The sequence below is a fragment of the Pan paniscus genome, chromosome X (genome assembly GCF_029289425.2).
Source record: "Pan paniscus chromosome X, NHGRI_mPanPan1-v2.0_pri, whole genome shotgun sequence".
NCBI classification, from domain to species: domain Eukaryota; kingdom Metazoa; phylum Chordata; class Mammalia; order Primates; family Hominidae; genus Pan; species Pan paniscus.
In genome coordinates this window covers 8213851-8235206 of record NC_073272.2, presented here as the reverse complement: position 1 = coordinate 8235206, position 21356 = coordinate 8213851, and the positions used below count along the sequence as shown (strand labels likewise).

The 21356-nt window shown below is 41.2% G+C and overlaps 1 protein-coding gene across 1 annotated transcript in view; it reads left to right on the top strand.

Moving 5' to 3' along the window:
* Positions 1-21356, top strand: part of LOC117978593 (variable charge X-linked-like) — a 433542-nt gene that overhangs the window by 286938 nt on the left and 125248 nt on the right. Inside the window, exons 7-8 of the mRNA XM_055106424.2 lie at positions 7972-11217; positions 11339-11462. The gene's annotated coding sequence lies outside the window, so the exon portion shown is untranslated. The remainder of the gene's footprint in view (positions 1-7971; positions 11218-11338; positions 11463-21356) is intronic.

Sequence of the window (21356 nt, the reverse complement as noted above, 5' to 3'; positions counted from 1 at the left end):
CTGGGCTGGCCAAGGCTGGAGCCCACTCCCTCAGCTTGCAGGGAGGTGTGGAGGGAGAGGCGCGAGCGGGAACCGGGGCTGCGCGCAGCGCTTGCGGGTCAGCTGGAGTTCCGGGTGGGCGTGGGCTTGGCTGGCCCCGCACTCGGAGCGGCCGGCCGGCCCTGCCGGCCCCGGGCAGTGAGGGGCTTAGCACCCGGGCCAGCGGCTGCGGAGGGTGTACTGGGTCCCCCAGCAGTGCCAGCCCACCGGCGCTGCGCTCAATTTCTCGCCGGGCCTTAGCTGCCTTCCCACGGGGCAGGCCTCGGGACTGCAGCCCGCCATGCCTGAGCCTTCCCCCGCCTCCGTGGGTTCCTGTGCAGCCCAAGCCTTCCCGATGAGCGCCACCCCCTGCTCCACGGCGCCCAGTCCCATCGACTGCCCAAGGGCTGAGGAGTGCCAGCGCATGGCGCAAGACTGGCAGGCAGCTCCACCTGCAGCCCCGGTGCGGGATCCACTGGGTGAAGCCAGCTGGGCTCCTGAGTCTGGTGGGGACGTGGAGAGTCTTTATATGTAGCTCAGGGATTTTAAATACACCAATCAGCACCCTGTGTCTAGCTCAGGGTTTGTGAATGCACCAATCCACACTCTGTATCTAGCTGCTCTGGTGGGGCCTTGGAGAACATTTATGTCTAGCTCAGGGATTGTAAACACACCAGTCAGCACCCTGTGTTTAGCTCAAGGTTTGTGAGTGCACCAATCGACACTCTGTATCTAGCTGCTCTGGTGGGGCCTTGGAGAACCTGTGTGTCGAAACTCTGTATCTAACTAATCTGATTGGGACGCGGAGAACCTTTGTATCTAGCTCATGGATTGTAAACGCACCAATCAGCGCCCTGTCAAAACAGGCCACTGGGCTCTACCAATCAGCAGGATGTGGGTGGGGCCAGATAAGAGAATAAAAGCAGGCTGCTGGAGCCAGCAGTGGCAACCGGCTTGGGTCCCCTTCCACACCATGGAAGCTTTGTTCTTTCGCTCTTTGCAATAAATCTTGCTGCTGCTCACTCTTTGGGTCCACACTGCTTTTATGAGCTGTAACACTCACCGTGAAAGTCTGCAGCTTCACTCCTGAAGCCAGCGAGACCATGAGCCCACGGGGAAGAACGCACAACTCCAGCCGTGCCGCCTTAAGAGCTGTAACACTCACCGCAAAGGTCTGCAGCTTCACTCCTGAGCCAGCGAGACCACGAACCCACCAGAAGGAAGAAACTCCTAACACATCCGAACATCAGAAGGAACAGACTCCAGACGCGCCACCTTAAGAGCTGTAACACTCACTGCGAGGGTCCCGGCTTCATTCTTGAAGTCAGTGAGACCAAGAACCCACCAATTCCGGACACAAGAGGGTGCAGCAAGAAGGCTCTCAGTAGACACCACATGCAGGTGCCTTGACCTTGGACTGCACAGCTTCCAGAACTGTAAGAAATAAGTTTCTGTTTTTAGACATTACCCAGCCTAAGATATTTTGTTATAGCAGCAACAACAGACTAAGACACTATGCCTACATAGCTGGCCAATGGATAAATGAATACATTTATATACAATTGACCCATGAACAATGCAATTGTTAGGGGTGCTGACCTTCTGCACAGTTCAAAATCTGCATAGAACTTCTGACTTCCCCCAAAAACTTAACTACTTACAGCCTCCTGTTGGCCAGCCTTCCCGATAACATGAACACATACTTATGTGTTTATGTATAACACATACATATGTGTTAACTGACTGTTTATCATATGTATGTTTATAACTAAACTGTTGGTTAACACATACATAAGTTAACACATATGTATGTATTAACCAACTGTTTATGTTATACACACACGTATGTGTTAGCCAACTGTTTATCATATGTACGTGTTATACATATGTGTTAACAAATGTGTGTGATTTATGCATTCGTGACATGAATATATTTTGTGAATTAATGACATGCCTTTTTCCTATTTTTTTCAATATTTCTAGGCCATGCAGTTTATCTGTGAGTTTTTAAAAATTGTCACAATCTCAATAAAAAAAAATTCCAACATATTTATTAAAAAAAAATTTGTGTATAAGCAGACCCATGTAGCTCAAACCTAGATTGTTCTAGGGTCATCTGTGTACATCTATATGATATATGGCTCCGTGCCTGGCACAAATGATGTGTTATTTAATAAGTTCTCTGATGTAAGGTAGAGTGTTCCTTCTCTATTAGTGTACTTTAGGAATGGTGAAGGCAAACCACAGAGGCCAGATAAATAAAGGACGAAAATGACATACGGTTTGGCTCTGTGTCCCCACCCAAATCTCATGTTGAATTGTAATCCCCAGTGTTGGGGGAGGGACCTGCTGGGAGGTGATTGGATCATGGGTGTGGATTTCCGCCTTGCTGTTCTCATAATAGTGAGTGAGTTCTCAGGAGGTCTGGTTGTTTAAAATTGTGTCACACTGACTCCCTTCACTCTCTCCCCTCCTGTGCCATGGTGAGACATGCTTGCTTTTCCTTTGCCTCTGCCATTATTGTAAGTTTCCTGAGGCCTACCAGTTATGCTTCCTGCTCAGCCTGCAGAACTGTGAGTCAATTAAACTCTTTTGTTCAAAATTACCCTGTCTCAGGTAAGTTCTTTTTAGCAGTATAAGAATGAAGTAATACAATGACCAACTAGGAAAAGACCATGGCTCTTCATATGGGGCATCAGCTCTTCCTGAGTGGAGCAAGGATTACCAGGCAGGAATGCAGCTTTTATATTGCTTGTTCTCTGCATTTTTCAAGAACAGTCCCAAAACTTCAGATTTTATGTAAATATCCAAATTTTCAAATGTTGGCAACTGATTTGATTAAAGAAGAAAGTACGTGTAGCACAAGCACATTTGAAAAATAATATGAAAATAATAGAAATATCAGCACTTTGTTGAAGAAGAACCGGCCCATAAGCTACTCATTTTTGACCTGTTTTCTTCATCCACCATGTAGATGAATGGTTCTCACCTGGGGGCCAAACCTGAACTGTTGTAGTAAAGAAGGCTGCCAAAACCCACCAAAACCAAGATGGTGACAAAAGTGACCTCTGATCATCCCCACTGCTCATTATATGCTAATTATAATGGATTAGCATGTTAAATGACATTCCCACCAGTGCCACGACAGTTTGCGGATGCCACGGCAACAGCAGGAAGTTACCCTATATGGTTTAAATAGGGGAGGAACCTCCAGTTCCAGGAATTGCCCACACCTTTCCTGGAAAACTCATGAATAATCCAAACCTTGTTCAGCATATAATCAAGAAATAACTATAAGTATACTCAGTCCAGCAGCTCAAGCCACTGCTCTGCCTATGGAGTATCCATTCTTTATTCCTTTACTTTCTTAAAAACTTGTTTTCGCTTTATGGACTCACCCCAAATTCTTTCTTACATGAGGTCCAAGAACCCTCTCTTGGGGTCTGGATCCGGACCCCTTTCCAGTAGCAGAACAACCACTTGCTTTTTCATGCCTCTGAACTAAGAATAACTTTCACAGTTTTAAATGATTGGGGAAAATTACAAAGAAGAAGAAGAATTCACAACACATGGAAATTATATGAAATTCAAATTTCATGCCCGTGAATAAAGGTTTATTGGAATGCAATCACTCATTCACTTTGTATTATCTGTGACTGCTCTCGTGCTACAAGAGCACAGTTGAATAATTGTGATAGAGACTATATGAACTGCAAAATGAGAAATATTTATTATCTGGGTTTTTACAGAAAAAGCTTGTGGACTCCCATTCTCACTGATTCTGATGCATGTTTAAGCTTGAGAACCATTGTTTTAAATCATGCCTTCTCTCCCATCATTGCAATATAATGTCATGGCTGTGTTGAAATGGAAAAGGGAAGAAGAAAAATTGTTTTCAGTCTTCCTTGGTGTATTTGTCTGTTCTCACACTGCTGTGAAGAACTTCCGAGGCTGGGTAATTTATAAAGGAAAGAGGTTTCATCGACTCACAGTTCCCCTGAGCTGGGAGGCCTCAGGAAACTTATAATCATGGCGGAAAGGGAAGCAAACATGTCCTTTTCACTTGGTGGCAGGAAGGAGAAGTGCAGAGCGAAGTGGGGAAAAGTCCCTTATAAAACCATCAGCTCTCATGAGAACTCATTCACTATCACAAGAAGAGCATGGGGAAACTGCCCCCATGATCTAATCACCTCTCACAAGATCCCTCCCTCAACACGTGGGGATTAAAATTCAGATTGCAATTCAAGATGAAATTTGGGTGGGAACACAGAGCCAGGTCATATCACTGGGTACCTGATTGTGAATCCATTAGAGGCAGACAAGTTAAAAGAGCTTCAGTTTTTGCCTAAGATAGACTGAGTTCAGATTCTTCAGCCCTTTCTTGGAAGTTTAGATACATTATTTTCCATTCAGATTCCCCTTCTGTAAAGACACAATAAATGATCCACACCATGCAGGATTATTTTGAAGCTTAAATGAATAAAACAGATTATACCTAAAGTCCGTAACACATTTCCTGGCATATAGTAGGTGTTTTAGAAACAAGGTCATCATTTCAGTTTTAAGAGATTATTTTCATTATCTGGAGACTCTAGGAGAGTGTGACATACCAGGAACTGACCTACTGGAACTGAGTCTAGACTTGAAAAAAATATTCATGGCAACATTATATATGTAGAAAAGCACTCAGACATGGAGGGAAATGCTGTATTTCCTTTTCAACTTCTAACATTACAGAAAACTCTTTTAACAGGACTCAAGGAAAATGAGCTTGTAGCGATATAGGTCTTAACTAATCATTTTCCAGGTGTCTCCTATCATACAAGGCACCTGTTTCAAGTAAGCATTTAATTACTCTTTACTGAATGAACAACATGTCTATTTTTAATTATTTTTGTGTTGTATGATGCATTGTTTTATTAGGCTACTCTTACATTGTCATATTCCACATCCTTCTCATTTTACCACTAGGAATTATTATCTTTTCCATCTCTCAGGACTAAACATGGTCCCTGAAAGAGACTACTTGATTGACTGAAGATGAAAATGTCTGACATCTTTCATTTATTTAATCCGCAAAACTCATTAAAAAACGTGTTATTCACCACTCCTCCCTGATGGCCATGGTTATGTGGCTCCAACAAGATAGCCTTATACAGTTTTTCATCAGAACACTGCAGGGCATTCTGCAGGCACCCAGCGATCTTCCTGGCCACAGCTGGAAGTTAACTCCTTAGAAATGGACTTTGCCTCATTCCTGTTAATCTTTTCTAAAATGTGAACACTTTTCTTCATGTCTGCCAATGCCTCCCTTCCTTGTTCTTTTCCCAAATGTATTTCCATCTTTCTCTATTTCCAATGATAGGTCTTAAAAATAGCCATTGGGTTAAAAATTCCTGAAGTAAAAAATAGAATGGCACGACTAGAGTTTCCAGAGAGGGGACTTTGTAAATCAGAGAGATCACTCCATCACCAACTTGAGCAAGACATAATAGATTTCAAGTATTCTATTTTCTCCTTTAGGTGAAATTGGGAAATTCCAACTTATTGCCTGGAAAATTGTCTCAGTATGCCAGCTCCCTTGAAAGCAATTTTGAATTGGGTGGATGCACAAAAACCCCCTGTCTTCTAAAATTTAAGTCTGCAAGATTATTTTACAGCAACATGTATTGATAAAAAAGGAATTTCTCCAGAGTGGGATACAGCAAATAAGATGGTGTTTGTATATTTCCTCACATTACTATTTTCTGTTTATTTAAAGCCTATTCTGTCATTGGAATTAATCTCTATCACCCCTGCTATTCCTCCTCTGCCAATATCCCTTTTTAAAAATTCACTGGTGAGGTTGAGAGTGAAATGCATTTTTGGCTTAATTTAAAAATTAGATAAAAGTCTCCAGGTGCAAATGCAAGCCCTAAATGGGAAATTCTTGGCAGGCGTATGTAATTCATATATAGTCCAGCACCTGTAAATATAACACTAATGGACCTCATTCAACTTTCACATAAAGGGTAGATTTGAATATAGATGAAGAAAGAAAAAACATCTCTTATTTACTCTCTACATTCATTGTCTGTAACAGTCTCCACAAATCAATCTTTTAGCCTTGCTACAGATTTTATTATTTTCCAGAGCAAAAGTTGATCAATTTTTAATCTGGTCAAAAAATTATTCAAAAAACCAAAGGGTTTATTTTTTAACAGAACAATAAAAATATTTTTTGAAAGACTTTATGTATTAGTGAATGTAGCCCTGAAAAGTATGTGTAACCTTGAATTAATAATTTATGGTTTCTTTGCCAATGCTTATTCATTTTGTTCATATAAAAATATAATAGTTTACTCAGATTTTCTTCATTAAAGAATCATATTTTATTTAAATGAAGCATTTATGAAAATAATTGGGCTAAGAAAATGTAGTGTAATAGGGGTCCAAACTGAAAATTATCAGGAAGTTTACATAGAATCATGATTTATTTTTCATAAGAATCATATAAATTGGTGAAGACATACTTACAGTTTAAAATAAATCCAACTAATTACTCCTATATTACCTCTATACCCCACTTTATAATGCCATTCTTATTTTATATATGACAATCTATGCTAGTGTGAAAAGTTGTGTGAGATTTTTGTTCCTCTGTGGAAGCAAAGTTATGAGCTATAGTCAGATGAGTTCTGAAGGCAATGAATTCTCACCTGTCAGTATTTAACAGTGAACAGTGCTTATTGAATTGTTGCTGTCTTCATTATTCTAATAGTTCTTACTCGTATTATTTCAACTGCTATAGAATGAATGATTTAATGTCTTTTACCCAGTAATATATTGCAAGATTTAGCAATTTGCCCATTATTGAAGTAGGCTGAAATTATCTTTTATTTTCTCCAACTTGACTTTTGGTCCGCTTTTCTTCCCTTAATAGGTACACAGTAAATTTTTGTTTCATAGTGTTTATATTCCTAACATCATATAAATAAGGTGAATTTTATAGCTTAATTGTACTAAGTTATAAGTGACTGATACTGGTTCTGTTTGAAAAGTATTAGTGTATTTTATTAGAGGGAAAAGTCTTCAGAGAAAGGAATTAATTAAGCCAGGTGTGGTGGCTCACACCTGTAATCCCAGCATTTTGGGAGGCTGAAGTGGGAGGATCACTTGAGTCCAGATTTCAAGACCAGCCTGGACAAAATAGCGAGAACTTGCCTCCACAAAAAGAATACAAAAATTAGCTAGATGTGGTGGCACACGCCTGTAGTCCTAGTTACTTACTCTAGAGGTGGGAGGATTGCTTAAGCCGAGGACATCAAGGATGCAGTGACTTTACCCAGTCTCAGATATTTCTTTATAGCAATGCAAGAATGGTCTAATACAACACGTGAAAATGGTACTGAAACTCATCAAGCGTTGGAGAAATTTGCATTAAAACCACAAGGGGGGAGACATCTACACCACCACCGAAATGGCTAAAATGAGAAAGACTGACATCATCAAGTGTTAGCAAAGAAACAGAAAAATCGGACTTCACGTACATTGCTGGGGGGTGGGAGTTACCAGAAAGGGAGCATATGCTTTGGAAAATTGGTTGACTGTGTCTTTAAAAGCTGGCCATAGAAGAAGCTTGAAGAAGCTGACCATTTTTCAAAGATTCCACCCCTCAGTATATACCAGATAGAAATGTGTGTTTATGTGTGCCAAAAGATTGGTTCAAAATGTTCATAGCATCAGTGCTATGGTTTGGATCTGTGTCCCTGCTCAAATCCCTTGTCAAATTGTAATCCTAATATTGGAGAAGGGGCCAGGTGGGAAGTGACTGGATTACGGGGGCAGACTTCTCATAAACGGTTTAGCACCATCCTCTTGGTGCTGTTCTCATGATAGTGAGTGAGTTCTTAGGAGATTTGACTGTTTAAAAGTGTGTAGCACCTCCTCTCTCTCTCTTTATTGTTACTCCAGCCATGTGACATGCCAGCTTCCCCTTCACCTTCTGCCATGATTGTAAGTTTCCTGAGGCCTCCCCAGCAGCCGAGCAGATGCCGGCACCATGCGTCCTGTACAACCTGAAGAACTGTGAGCCAATTAAACCTCTTTTCTTTATAAATTACCAGTGTTTATAAATTATTTTTAATATTTCATTTTTCTTTACAAATTATCCAGTCTTTATAAATTACTTTTTAATATTTCCTCATAGCAATGCAAGAATGGCCTAATATAATCAATATACATAAAAGCCAAGAACAGGAAAAAAACCTAAAGATTTGTCAACAGTAGAATGAATAAATAAATTGAGGTGTCATCATACAACAGAATAGTATATAGAGATAAAAATGAATGAACTACCCAGTCTATATAACAATGTGACTAGGTCTCATTCACATAATGTTAAGTGAAAGATGCTAGACAGAATAATAAATACTGTGTTATTCCATTATATAGAGTTTGAAAACAAACAAACCCAGGATGTAAGTATTTTGGCATGGGGAGTGGTAATTATTGGAAGGGACTATGGGGGTGTGCTTTGAGATGCATGCAGTGCTTCATTTTTTGACTTTGGTGGTGGTTCTGTGGGTGTGTTTACCTTGTGATCACTCACTTACCTGTGTAGGTATGCTGTGTGCACTTTTCTTCAATGTCACACATCAACAGAAACATAACTTTTTAATGCCACTTGATTAAACCAATCACCTGTCCCCATATACTTTATGGACCTAAGGGCTGATTTTTGTAGGAAATAAAATCTCACTTGCATTTCAAACCTAAGGTGAACCAGAAGTTTTACGAGTTTTCTAGGAAATTTATTTTCTCCCTCTCTTCCCCTTTCTGGCCTGAATGGAATGTTCTTTTCCCTTTTAGCTTTAGGCAGCACTACAAAGGTACAACAATGCACTTTTTTTTCCCCCAGAAACTGCAGCTTTACACGTGGCCTGATTTTCAACCCATTCCTATTCATATGGAGAGTTCTGAAACTTGATGTGCCCAGTGATTTGAAACTAGGTGGGGCAAGAGGCTAAGGAGGATATAAATGCTATCTGTTTTCTCTCATCAGATTTCCATAATGGAGATGCTTGTTTGTTTATAATGTGGTACATTTTTTTGGATGGTTAGTTGAATAGAATTATTGACACTCACTAACTCTTTTCTTAGTCTGACCACTAAAGGGAGAAAGCAAATAAGAAAGGATAGTATTTGTGTCTATTCACAGTGACTAATGCGATTATTTCCCTCTGAAGAGCCAATATAATGCTGACGTTGACATTTATCAGTAAATCGACTGAGTCAGTTCTCTGTAAGGCCGTGTTCTTCATACAGCAGAATAGTATATAGAGGTAAAAAATGAATAAACTACCCAGTTTATACAACAATGTGGCTACGTCTCAGAAACATAAGGTTAAGTAAAAGAAGACATTTAGAATAATAAATATTGTATTATTTCATTTATATAGAGTTTGAAACAGACAAACCCAATCTATGGTATTAAAATGTAATTATTTTGGCACTGGGTAGTGGTAATTATTGGAAGGGAATATGGAGGTGGGTTGACCTGGTTTGGCTGTGTCCCCACCCAAATCTCATCTTGAATTGTAGTTCCCATAATCCCCATATGTTGTGGGAGGGACCCAGTGGGAGGTAATTTAATCATGAGGGCGGTTATCGCCACACTTTCCTCATGATAGTGAATGAGTTTTCACAAAATCTTATGGTTTTATAAGGGGATTAACCCCCCTTCAAACTGCACTTCTCGTTGCTGCCGCCATGTGAAGAAGGATGTGCTTGCTTCCCTTTCTGCCATGATTGTAAGTTTCCTGAGGCCTCCTAAGCCCTGTAGAACTCTGAGTCCATTAAGCCTCTTTGCTTTATAGATTACCTGGTGTCGGATAAGTACTTATAGCATTGTGAGAATGAACAAATACATGGGTGCTTGGAGATGCATGCAGTGCTTAATTTTTGGACTTTGGTGGTTGTTCTTTGGGTGTGTTTGCCTGTGATCACTCACTTATCTGGACAGGTATGCGGTATTTGCTTTTCTGATGCACATAGCTAAAGTGAACATCACTAAATGGACTGAGCCAGTTCTCTCTATGGCCACATTCTGATCTCTCTCTTTTAGTTCATCAGACTAGTTCTTACTGAAATGGTTGTTCACACACACAAAAAAAACCCATGTCCCCCATTCTCTTTATCTCACCAGATAGAGCTTAGAATTAACCTTAATTTTCACAATGGATTAGAAACCATGTAGGAGAAAAGACTGAAAAATGGTCTTAAAAGATGAATTAGTTTTAAAAAAAAAAAAAACAGGAAATCTACTACCTTCACCTTTCTATAACCTGAGTTCTATCCCTGCGTTTCTGTTGATTTATTCAAACCTCCAAAGTGACATGTATAATGCCATTTTTCAATAAGAAGGTCAATGGTTAGCTTTATAACTTCCACCATTGTGGGGGAAATATTGTAGTCAATTTTGTAAAACATATTGAGAGACCACCTCAGAAAGGGCTATTTTGTTAGAAATAGCCAGCAAGGATTTAGGAGGCAGAGGTTTTTGTTAAAGCACCATTACAAGGGATGTTCAAAGATATTGTTGCCACTGGAGACAATGGCAGTTCACTGGATGCTATATGACGAGATTTTCAAACAGCTTTGGATAATGTTTTACCGGTTAAGGTATTGTTAAATCAAAGTGCCAAGAATCACTTGATAAGGAAAAAAAAATTGGTCAACACCTTAAACCAGCAGAAGTCAGTCATCTGTAGGAAATGCCAGCTCTCTTCTGACTTAGGCTAGGAATGAAGGCATGGAACTTACACTAGGAGCGAGGCTACTGTGTATCTTTTGAAAAAGTTACATGTCCTTTGAGGCTTCATTTCTTTTATCTGGAAAGTAGAAGTTATAAGCATTACAGGCATGGAAAGTAATTGCTATACATTAGCCAAAATACCATCCTCAGCACCCCCATAGATTACTTCTGTCTAGCTGTTAGGGGGAGATGGAGGTTTCTCTTACACCCATCACCATCCTGTCCACTCTACCATTGCTTCCTATATGTAGTGTCTATTTTTATTTTTAATTTTTTTTCGAGACAGGGTCTTGCTATGTCACCCAGACTAGAGTGCAGTGGTGTAATGACAGCTCATTGCACCTTTAACCTCCTGGGCTCAAGCAATCCTCCCGCCTCAGCTTCAGAAGTAGCTGGAACAGCAGGTACGCACCACTACTTCTGGCTAACGTCTCCTTTTTTTTGTTTGTTTGTTTGTTTTCGTAGAGACAGAGTCTCACTATGTTGCCCAGGATGTAAATATAATGTTTATGTTGTTTCTTCTAGCTCTGACTTGGATCATTCATAGCTTGTCTTGTTGCTAATCATTACCTAAACTGCCTGGTTCCTAGCACCCCTGGAGAAGATATTCTCCTTCCACATAAGCAACAGAAACAGGTGACTATGAGAGGTCAGTGCCAACCCTATAATTTGTACTCCTCACTGTCAAGGTCAAACTGGTGTTTGCAAATAATTATGATCGTGCATAGCAAGGCTATCTTTGTAAGCAGTTTACTTACCTGCCAGTCAGTAATCATTAACAGTATTTGTTGAATTGTTGCTATATGTGTGATTAAATTTGTTCTTACTAATAATTTGAGGTTGTTGCTTATGTTAGAGTTAAATACAGGGAACTATAAAAATAGGAGAATGTTTTCAAACTTCAAGCTTCCTATGTTGTTTTCTTAAATTCAAAAAGCAAGCAAACAAACCCAAATCAAACCGAAACAAAACCCTAGTGCTTCTTCTATCTTTAGATTCAGATCTCTCAGGAGAGCATTTCCTCTTTTATTTGTTCCCACAAAAATCCCAACCTCCTTTTAGGAAAAAAACCTCAGAGCTATGGATCTGGCTCTAGGATCATTCTTCCCTTATCCCCTCTATCCTCCTTCAGGGAGCATGGGAGAAAAGAGAGTTTGGACAGGGGAGTCCAGGCTGGGTTTTCTTATTCTCAGTTACTGTACCTGGCAAATCTCCCTCTCTGTGCATCATTTTGAGGTTCAGCTTTGCTTCCCCTTCCAAATGGACCAGCCAATGGGTGACCAAGGAAACCCAGAGACAATTCATTCTCAATTCATACTGAAAGAGAGAGAGAGAGAGAGAGAAAGAGAGAGAGAGAAAGAGAGAGAAAGGGAACAATTTTCTAAGCACCCTCCTTGCAGCTGATAACTTGAAGGTGATGGGTCTTTGTCATCTGCCACACACTGTACCCTTTCACTCTGAACAGGTAGTGTGCAAGGAAGATCCCTGTGTGTCTCCCAGTGTAGCTCTGTGAGTAGTTTACCCAACCTAAGCAGACGACATCCTCACCGCCAGCAGTAAATACTCTTCTGGACAGCACGCCACTTTGGCAAAACACTCAAGTGAGCAGATAGGAGCCGCAATGCAAACAGTGTTTCGAGGCTCAGTGTAATATGTGAGTTTTATCAAGGGATTTGTAAGAGGAGTAGGCAGCCGTTGCTGGCATTGCTATCACAGGGATAAAGGAAGTAAGTGAAGAGTGCCAAAGCACAGCATTTAGGAAGTCATAGTAATAATAATAATAATAATAAAATGTGGAGTTCAAGGAGCTGCAATAAAAGGAAAAGAGCTTCATTCTTAAAACTAGGGCTCCTCGATTCATGAAAATGACAAATGCAAGGTGGAAAACGCACATGGTGCCACAGTTTAGGCACCTCTCCCAATATCAGTTCTGTTTACTTTCTTTGCATAAATGCATAGGTGAGTTGATAGAATATGGCCTGTTTACCACACTCACACCCTAATGTAAATATCTGTAAGTAGAGCTTGAAAATTAATTTTCAATCCCTTGCAGTTGTTTCCCATGAACTATTTTTTAAATTTGTTTCTTTTTTTTTTTTTGGCGTGGAGAGCTGCTTGCACTTTGTACACATTCATTTTGTTGGTGGATGGATTTACAGTCGCATTTCCATGCAGATAAGCTGTTGACGTTAGCCAGATGTTTTAATAAGATTCTGTTTACCCTGCTAGTAAGGAGAAGCTCTGATTCAAGGGAGAGAATAAAGAGAGTGGGATGGATTGTGCGAGGTCCCAGCTGGGGATTTGTCCAGAAGGCAGGTTAGCTAAAATGTGGCAGCCAAGTCCTCATCCTAGGCAGACTAGGAAGACAGAAAATTCGTTGTCAGTACCGGCTCTGCTTCCTTCACCAGTCCTCTGTTGTAACGTTCTTTGCTTGCCTACCCCACAGCTTTAAAATTGCCTGTTGCTCTCATAATTTCTTCTCATCCCACCCCAATTAAAAACAACACAAAACAGAGCAACACTTTACGATTCTCTTCCTAGTAGCTACGGCTAGTGGACAAATTTGTCCTTAAGTGCAGAGAGTCGTGTAAGTGTGAGGGTAGATTTAATGGATTAATCTTGCAAGATAGCACGTGAAAAAGAGACGATCTCAGTTCATTCGAGCTCCTATTAGAAACGACCCTAGATCAAGTGGCTTATAAACAAGACACTTATTTTTTTTTAAAGTTTTAGTTGCTGGAAGTTCAAGATCTAGGTGTGGCAGATTCAGCGTCTGGTGAGGACCCATTCCCAGTTTATAGACAAGCTTCTTCTTGCTGTGTCCTCACACGGTGAAAGGGGCAAGGGAGCTCTCTGGGGTCCCTTTTATAAGAGCACTAATCCCATTCATGAGTCTCCACCCTTATAACCTGTATTAGTCAGGGTTCTGTAGGGGAACAGAACGAATAGGATAGATGTATACATAAAGGGGAGTTTACTAAGGAATATGGACCTACATGATCACAAGGTGAGGTCCCACAATAGACCGTCTGCAAGTTGAGGAGTGAAGAAGCCAGTCCGAGTCCCAAAGCTGAAGAACTTGGAGTCTGATGTTCGAGGGCAGGAAGCACCCAGCATGGGAGAAAGATGTAGGCCAGAAGACTAAACCAGTCTAGTCTTTCCACGTTCTTCCGCCTGCTTTTATTCTGGCCATGCTGGCAGCTGATGAGACAGTGCCCACCCAGATTGAGGGTGGGTCTGCCTCTCCCAGTCCACTGGCTCAAATGTTAATCTCCTTTGACAACACCCTCACAGACACACCCAGGAACAATACTTTGCGTCCTTCAATCCAATCAAGTTGACACTCAATATTAACCATCACATGACCTCATCACCTCCAAAAGGCCCCACCTCCTAACACCATCACCCTGGGGGTTAGAGTTCAACATACGAATTTTGGGGGAAAGCAGACATTCTGATCATAGCAGAAATCATGTTGTGCAGGGTGGTTCAAGAGCTACAGAATGCCCATTTCTCATGAAAAACATTATAATTTCTGTCACTGTGGTAAAATTTTCTTTCTATGTGTTCTCCTAAGATCCCATAGTTTTCCTTTGACTAGGCTCAATTGTGTAGACAACCCATGCTTTTCATTTCTAGTTCCCTGAAGGCAGGAGCCACATCTATCCTGTTGGGTGCAGTCTCTCCAATGACTGATCCAAGTGGTGGATACTACATAGATACTTTTGGTTTCAGAGGAGAAAAAAAAAGACTCCCTGCTGTGAAAAAGCTGCAATTCAGTCACCCTCAGTATGGAAGCCTCTTGTGTTAGGTAGGGTGTGCACACTGGCTTCCCTATGCACTGTTGCTGACTCTCTCAATGCCATTTCACCTCCTTTGGTTCATAACCCCTACGGGGAATTGACAAGCTTAAGAGACATCTGTCTTATCTATTCTGTCTTTTCAATTTTAATTTTTTGTTGTTTCTTTTTGAGACAGCGTCTCACTCTATTGCCCATGCTGGAGTGCAGTGGTGCAATCACGTCTCACTGCTTGAATTCCTGGGCTCAAGCAATTCCACCTGCTAAGGCTCCAGAGTAGCTGGGACTACAGCCACTTGCTACCACACCTGGCTGATTTTATAAATTGTTTTGTAGAGATGGGGGCAGGGGGTCTTTACTATATTGCCCAGGCTGGCCTCAAACTCCTGCTCTCAAGCAGTCCTCTGGCCTCGGCCTCCCAAAGTGCTGGGATTACAGGCCTGAGCCACTGTACCTGGCTGTATTCTGTCTTGGTGTTGCTGAAGAAGCGTCAGCATTGGTGAAGTTGGAGCAAAGAGAGATAATTAAACATATCTTCAGAGATCACTAATAGAGAGACAGAGGGGCTCTTCTATCCCCAGTAGAAAATGGCATGTTCATTCAACACTCTCTACTTGGGGAGCAGAGGCAAGGTACCCCCTTGGGGCCAGATGTTGACGTTGCTGGTAAGGGTGGGTTCTTTCTTTGCCAGAGCCCCTCCATACTCAATAGTTTTGCCTGAATCTCCTTGACTCTACTTTACACCGAGTAGCCATGTGTTCTCATACGACAGATGGTTGATCTTCTAGGGCCGAAGGCAATGAGAAAGTTGTTCATGCTCTTTACAGATTAACAGCAAAACAGTATTCTCAGTGTGAGTAAAGTTCCTGATGACCTGTCTTTCCTTCCTCTTTCCTATGGAGACAGATCATCAGAGACAATGGTCTGAAAGGTACCCACTCATGCCCTACCTTTAGAGGCCAAGGAGATAGAGAGTAACTATCCACCGACTATCAGCATGCTAGAAATTTCAAAATGAGCAAGAGAAGAATTTGTGAATGTTTTGCTTCAGGGCCCATTACTCAAACATATGTCTCTGCAAATGGACCATATGTTATGGTCTTTACAGAGGCAAAATTCCTGTGGAATCATGGGAGTTTCCGTAAGTAAAGATTAAAGTTCAGCACATGCTCTCAAAGCTGCTCCACAGGCGTTTGCAGCTGGCCAGCCCTTGAGTATATCATGCAATTAGCTTCAGATAAACTTATTGAGCTCCACTTCTCCTTTCTGTTGCCTACTGAGTTTCCCTTGGAGTTTACATTCATGGGAGAACTGTTAGTCTGTTTCACACATGCAATTGATTACGTACATCCCATGTCAGAAGAGATTAGAATAAAAGGCGTGGCTATCTGATTCAACCACACAGTGGCTCTGTGTCATTTATAGCTACTAATAAGCATGCCTCAGCCAGGTTCGGTGGCCTGTAATCCCAGCACTTTGGGAAGCTGAAGTGGGAGGATTGCTTGAGCCCAGGAGTTTGAGATCAGCCGGGGAAAGATACTGAGACTTCATCTCTACGAAAAAAAAAATTAGCTGGGCAAGGTGGCATGTGCCTGTGTTCCTAGCTACTTGGGAGGCTGAGGTGGGAGTCAAGAGGTTGAGGCTGCAGTGAGCTGATGGTGCCACCACCCATCATCCTGGGAAACAGCGAGACACTGTTTCAAAAAAAAAAAAGAAAAAGAAGAAGTACTCCTCCTCTTCTATTTTTGTGGTCATAAAACTTTTCAGGATCCTCAGAATTATAATAACAATGAGATAAAATATATAGAAAGAATATTTGGCTGGCAAAATTGTAGGTGACTTTTGTTTAACACAGGAGGTCCAATATCCAATATGCAATGCGAAACAGGCAATGTCCTTTTTGAAACACCACCAAGAGATAGAACATTTTCAGAAATCTTATATAAAACAAGGTTAGTGAACATATTAGAGATAACACCTCCAGTTTCCACTGTTTCTATTTCCCTTTGACTCATCTTTTTCCTCGGCAAGGCACATAACTGGTGCAAGAGAAATTTCTGTCTTATCCTGGCTGAGAACTGTCTTCTACTTTGATAATTCAATGGTTGTAGCATTTCTGAAAAGTTTAGCATTGAGACTTGAAAAGCAAATTCAAAACAAGTGACTTTTATCATCAGAACTTGTTGTTGCCATAGGGATATAGGGAATAATGTTATTCTAAAGCAATTATGTAGGGCTACAGAATGGAGACAGTCAAACTAAGGTAAGGCTATTTCTTTCTCTGCGTTGAGTATCTTTGGTGGGTAATGGAGGAGGGCAGTCACATTGCAAATTTTCTGTCCTTTTATTAGATCTTCTAACAGTTAATTCTCCTATGAATTCTCTAAATGATTAATAAGATTTCTCAAAGTGTGCCACAAGTTTCCAGTCTCTAGTGTGTAGAATCTATCTTTCTTCCATACACCCAGATTGGATACACAGGTTAGCAGGGCAGCTCAGACTAACTGTGGGAATGGAAAGCCCACTAGACTATTATAGATTCCAGCAACCTAGAATAAACTCTCTTTTGTACAAATGTGCGTAAACTCATTAATCTATGCTTCCAAACCTCAATTTCCTTATCTCAATATTGGGTATATTAATACCTGCTCTACCTCACAGACTCTTTTTCTGGATTTAGGAAGACAAAAAGATGAAAGAGCCTCATGAGACCACAGAGCCCTGTATGACAGTAAGCTAGCATCGGTTCAGAGATTGAACACCTGAGACTTTGTGCCCAGGTCTTCATGAATAAAACAGTTCTTCGTAGTGGGCATTTAAACCATCCTTTGATATTAGTTATGATTAACATTGAATTGCTTTGTCTTAAATATTAAGTTCCACAATGGTGGAAAAAAGCCCACAGATTCTGGTGTGTATTATGGTAGTTCCTATGCATGTGTAGGGGAGAAGGAAAAGCATGTACTCTATCCACCAAACTGAGACATTCTGGGGAGCAAAAGGAAACACTCTTGATAATACCATTGGGAGGGCAACGTATACATCAAGACTTTCCTAGGCAAACCAGGACATGCGTTCACCTTATCTATAAGGATAGAACTTGGAAACTGATAGTATGATGATGACTGCATCCAGGTTGGGGGACTCTAAGTCCTAACTCCTCTCTCCATTCTAGTCTTGTGTTTATCTTCTTATCTCAAAGGTGATATATTAGTCCATTTTCATGTTGCTGATAAAGACATACCCGAGAGTGGGTAATTTGTAACAAAAAAAAAAAAAGAGGTTTAATGGACTCACAGTTCCACATGGCTGGGGAGGCCTCATAATCATGGTGGAAGGTGAGTAAAAGGCACATCTTCCATGGCAGCAGACAAGAGAGAACTTGTGCAGGGGATCTCCCCTTTATAAAACCATCAGATCTCATGAGACTTCACTATCATGAGAACAGCATGGCCAAGGCCCGCCCCCATGACTCAATTACCTCCCACCAGGTCCCTCCCATGACATGTGAGAATTATGGGAGCTACAATTCAAGAAGAGATTTGGGTGGGGATACAGCCAAACCATATCAGGTGATGCTATGAATCCTTCAAAATGGGTGAAACCCTCCTGCCTCAGTCAAGCTAGACTAATACTTGATCATTTTAGTCTTTTCCTGATCGGTCATATCATATGTACTCTGTCTTAATGATCATTGTAATATACTCTATCTCTAAGTAACAACTGTAATAAAGGATCTGAATCTATTATTTTCTTATTTAGAGACTGGGTCTCACTCTGTCACCCAGGCTGGAGTGCAGTAGTGTGATCATAGCTCCCTGCAGTCCTGACCTTCTGGGCTTGAGCAGTCCTCTTGCCTCAACCCCCCAAGTAGCTGGGACTACAGGCGCGCACCACCATGGTTGGCTAATTAAAAAAATTTTTTTAGAGATATGGTCTCACTGTGTTGCCCAGGCTGGTCTTGATCTCCTGGCCTCAAGCGATCCTTTTGCCTCAGACTTCCAAAGTGCTGGGATTACAGGCATGAGCCATAGTGCCCAGCCTGAATCAATTTTTAATGGCTGACCACTGATAGTTTTCAAATTCTGTGCCTTATCCTTTCCTTTTTGTCCCACAGCTGGACAAGCCAATGAGAAAGCCTGGGAGCTACCCGCTTGGAAAGCAGTGGGGGAAGTTTAAGCCATGCACATCCTAATGCATGTTCAGGCAGGATGCTTCACCCTGGCCCTATCTCCCAACCACAAGAAAACTCAGAGCCACTGCCCCCAAACCCCTTGCTCTGGTTCCACTCTAGAGTGAAACTGAGCCCTTCTCTTTGGGAAATCCTCTTGCCATTTACTGAGTGTGTAATCAACTATTTCCTATCCATTGGTAACTGCTAGTCATCTGTCTGTACATCCATAAATCTCTGGTCGGGGGCTGACCAGAGTCCAGCGGGGGATGCTGGCCACCCACATAAAACATCAACCTTGCCAGGCAACTAGCTAACCATCATTAAATACATTTATTATGGAGTTTGCCACACATCCATACATAAACAAATAAGCTCAACCATTACCTGTAGCTGTTCTGAGCAATGATTTTAAGGTGCACAGTTCTAGCCCCTCAACCAGTAAAAAAGTTGGTGACCTCCCTATACTTTGAAGTCAAGACAACTGCAAACATAAATTTTAAGTCTGGCTAAACTTTATTTAGTTGATCTCATGTGATGTGAAAGCAAACCAACACACAGAATCCACACTTTATGTAGCTGCCTTGGGTTTTTCTCATGGGTCTAAATCAAGGATTTTAAACTCCTTGAATTCATGACCTATTGCTGTGTAACACGTAACTGCAACATTCTCAGCTTGAACAACACATATTTGTTATTTGACAGTTTCTGTGGGTCAGGACTCCAGGGGCAGCTTAGATGGGTCTTGTGCTTCAGGGTCTCCCAAGGCTGTAGTCAAAGTGTTGACCACAAGTGGGTTTCCCTGAAGTCTTGCATGGGGCGGGATCTTCTTCCAAGGTCACGTGAATGTTGGCAGGATTCAGTTCCCTGCAGATCGTTGGAGAGAATGGCTCATTTACTTGCTGGCTATTGGCAAGAGGTCAGCCTCATTTTCTTGTCTTGTAGACCTCTCTATAGGACAGCTTATTTTAGCCAAAGCCAGCAGAAGAAACTCTACTAGAAAGACAGAAGCCATTGTCTTATGTAACTCACTGTGGAAGTGACATCCTGCCATCTTTGATATATTCTATATGTTTGAATCAAGTCACTATGGCAGTTCACACACCAGATTGAGGTTATTTGAGTGCCATCTTAGTGTCTGTTCACCATATTTCTTAAGCACCAGAACAAATACCAGAAGTTGTATTCTTCTGCACATCCATTTATCCATCTTTTCATCTTCTAATGACAGACTGTACGCTATAGCGCTTGAGAGTAAATGGTGTTACTCAATGTTCTTCAACCTTTCTTCATCATTGCCCACTAAGAAATATTTTACACATTTTTTAACCCACCCCCCATGCAAATTTAACAGATATACTCCTTATCTGTGTATGTCTGTATCTCTGAGCTTCGTACATGAATGGCTTTTTCACCTTCCAAGAACCAATTTTCATTCCCTTTGGGAAGATATTATCCCCATTAAAAATGCCAAAGGAGCATGCTATAGACTCAGACTGCCTTTGTTTCTTTCTGTCCCACCACTTATCAGCTTTGTGATAGGCAAGTTGCTGAACACCTCTGAACCTCAGCTTTCTTAACTGCAAAATGAGAATCACAATAGAACCTACCTCTTACTACTGTTAGGAGGATTAAAGGACACAAGATACCAGAAGTATATATAACAGACACAGTGGATTGTAGGAACACCATAAATGCAAGCTTCTATTACTGCAGTGCGCAGAACACTATGTCTAGCATCAGGAATTTTAAGATAATACCAAAACAAGAGTCTCAAAGAGTCCCACTGTTTGTTAAAGGAGATTGAAAGATTACAAAAGGTGTGAGATGTGCTATCATACAGTTATATTCAAGACGATTTGGCTGTAGAAAAAAAGGAGTCTCTAAAGTCTGAAAAAGAGAGAGGAGGGCAAAAGAAAGAAGGGTTTCTCAGAGGAAAGACACTTGAAGGGAGAGAAATAATTTGAGCTGAGGAATGAAGAACCAAACTAAAGCAATGGCAATGTTGATGATGACAGAGAGGAGGAGAAGGCCTGGAAATAAATGATCATGTGGTAGAATGCTATGGTTATTCAAAAGATTCACTTATGTAAGTAGGCATTTCTCCACTTGCTTGTTTATTCACCCATTCATTCGTCCATCTCCACATTCATCCACCCACTTTCCATCCATCCATCATCTATCCACACCTGGTTCCTCTGTCAATCCATCTACCTATTTATTCACCCATGTCTTCATTGATTCTTACATTCCACTCTTCTATACATCTGTCCATGCATTCATTCATCAATTCCTGCATTCATCCACTCACTCTCCATCCATCCATCCATCCATCCATCCATCCATCCATCCATCCTTCTATCCTTCCATCCATTTATTCACACATTCATCTACCTGCTTCCTTCCATTAATCTGTCTATTTATTTGACCATCTCCTCATCAGTTAATCCATCTCACCCTTCTATACATCCATCCATGCATCCATCCATCCACGCATCCATCCATCCACACATTAATCTACCTGTTTCCTTCTGTCAATCCATCTACCTATTTATTTGTCATCTCTTCATCA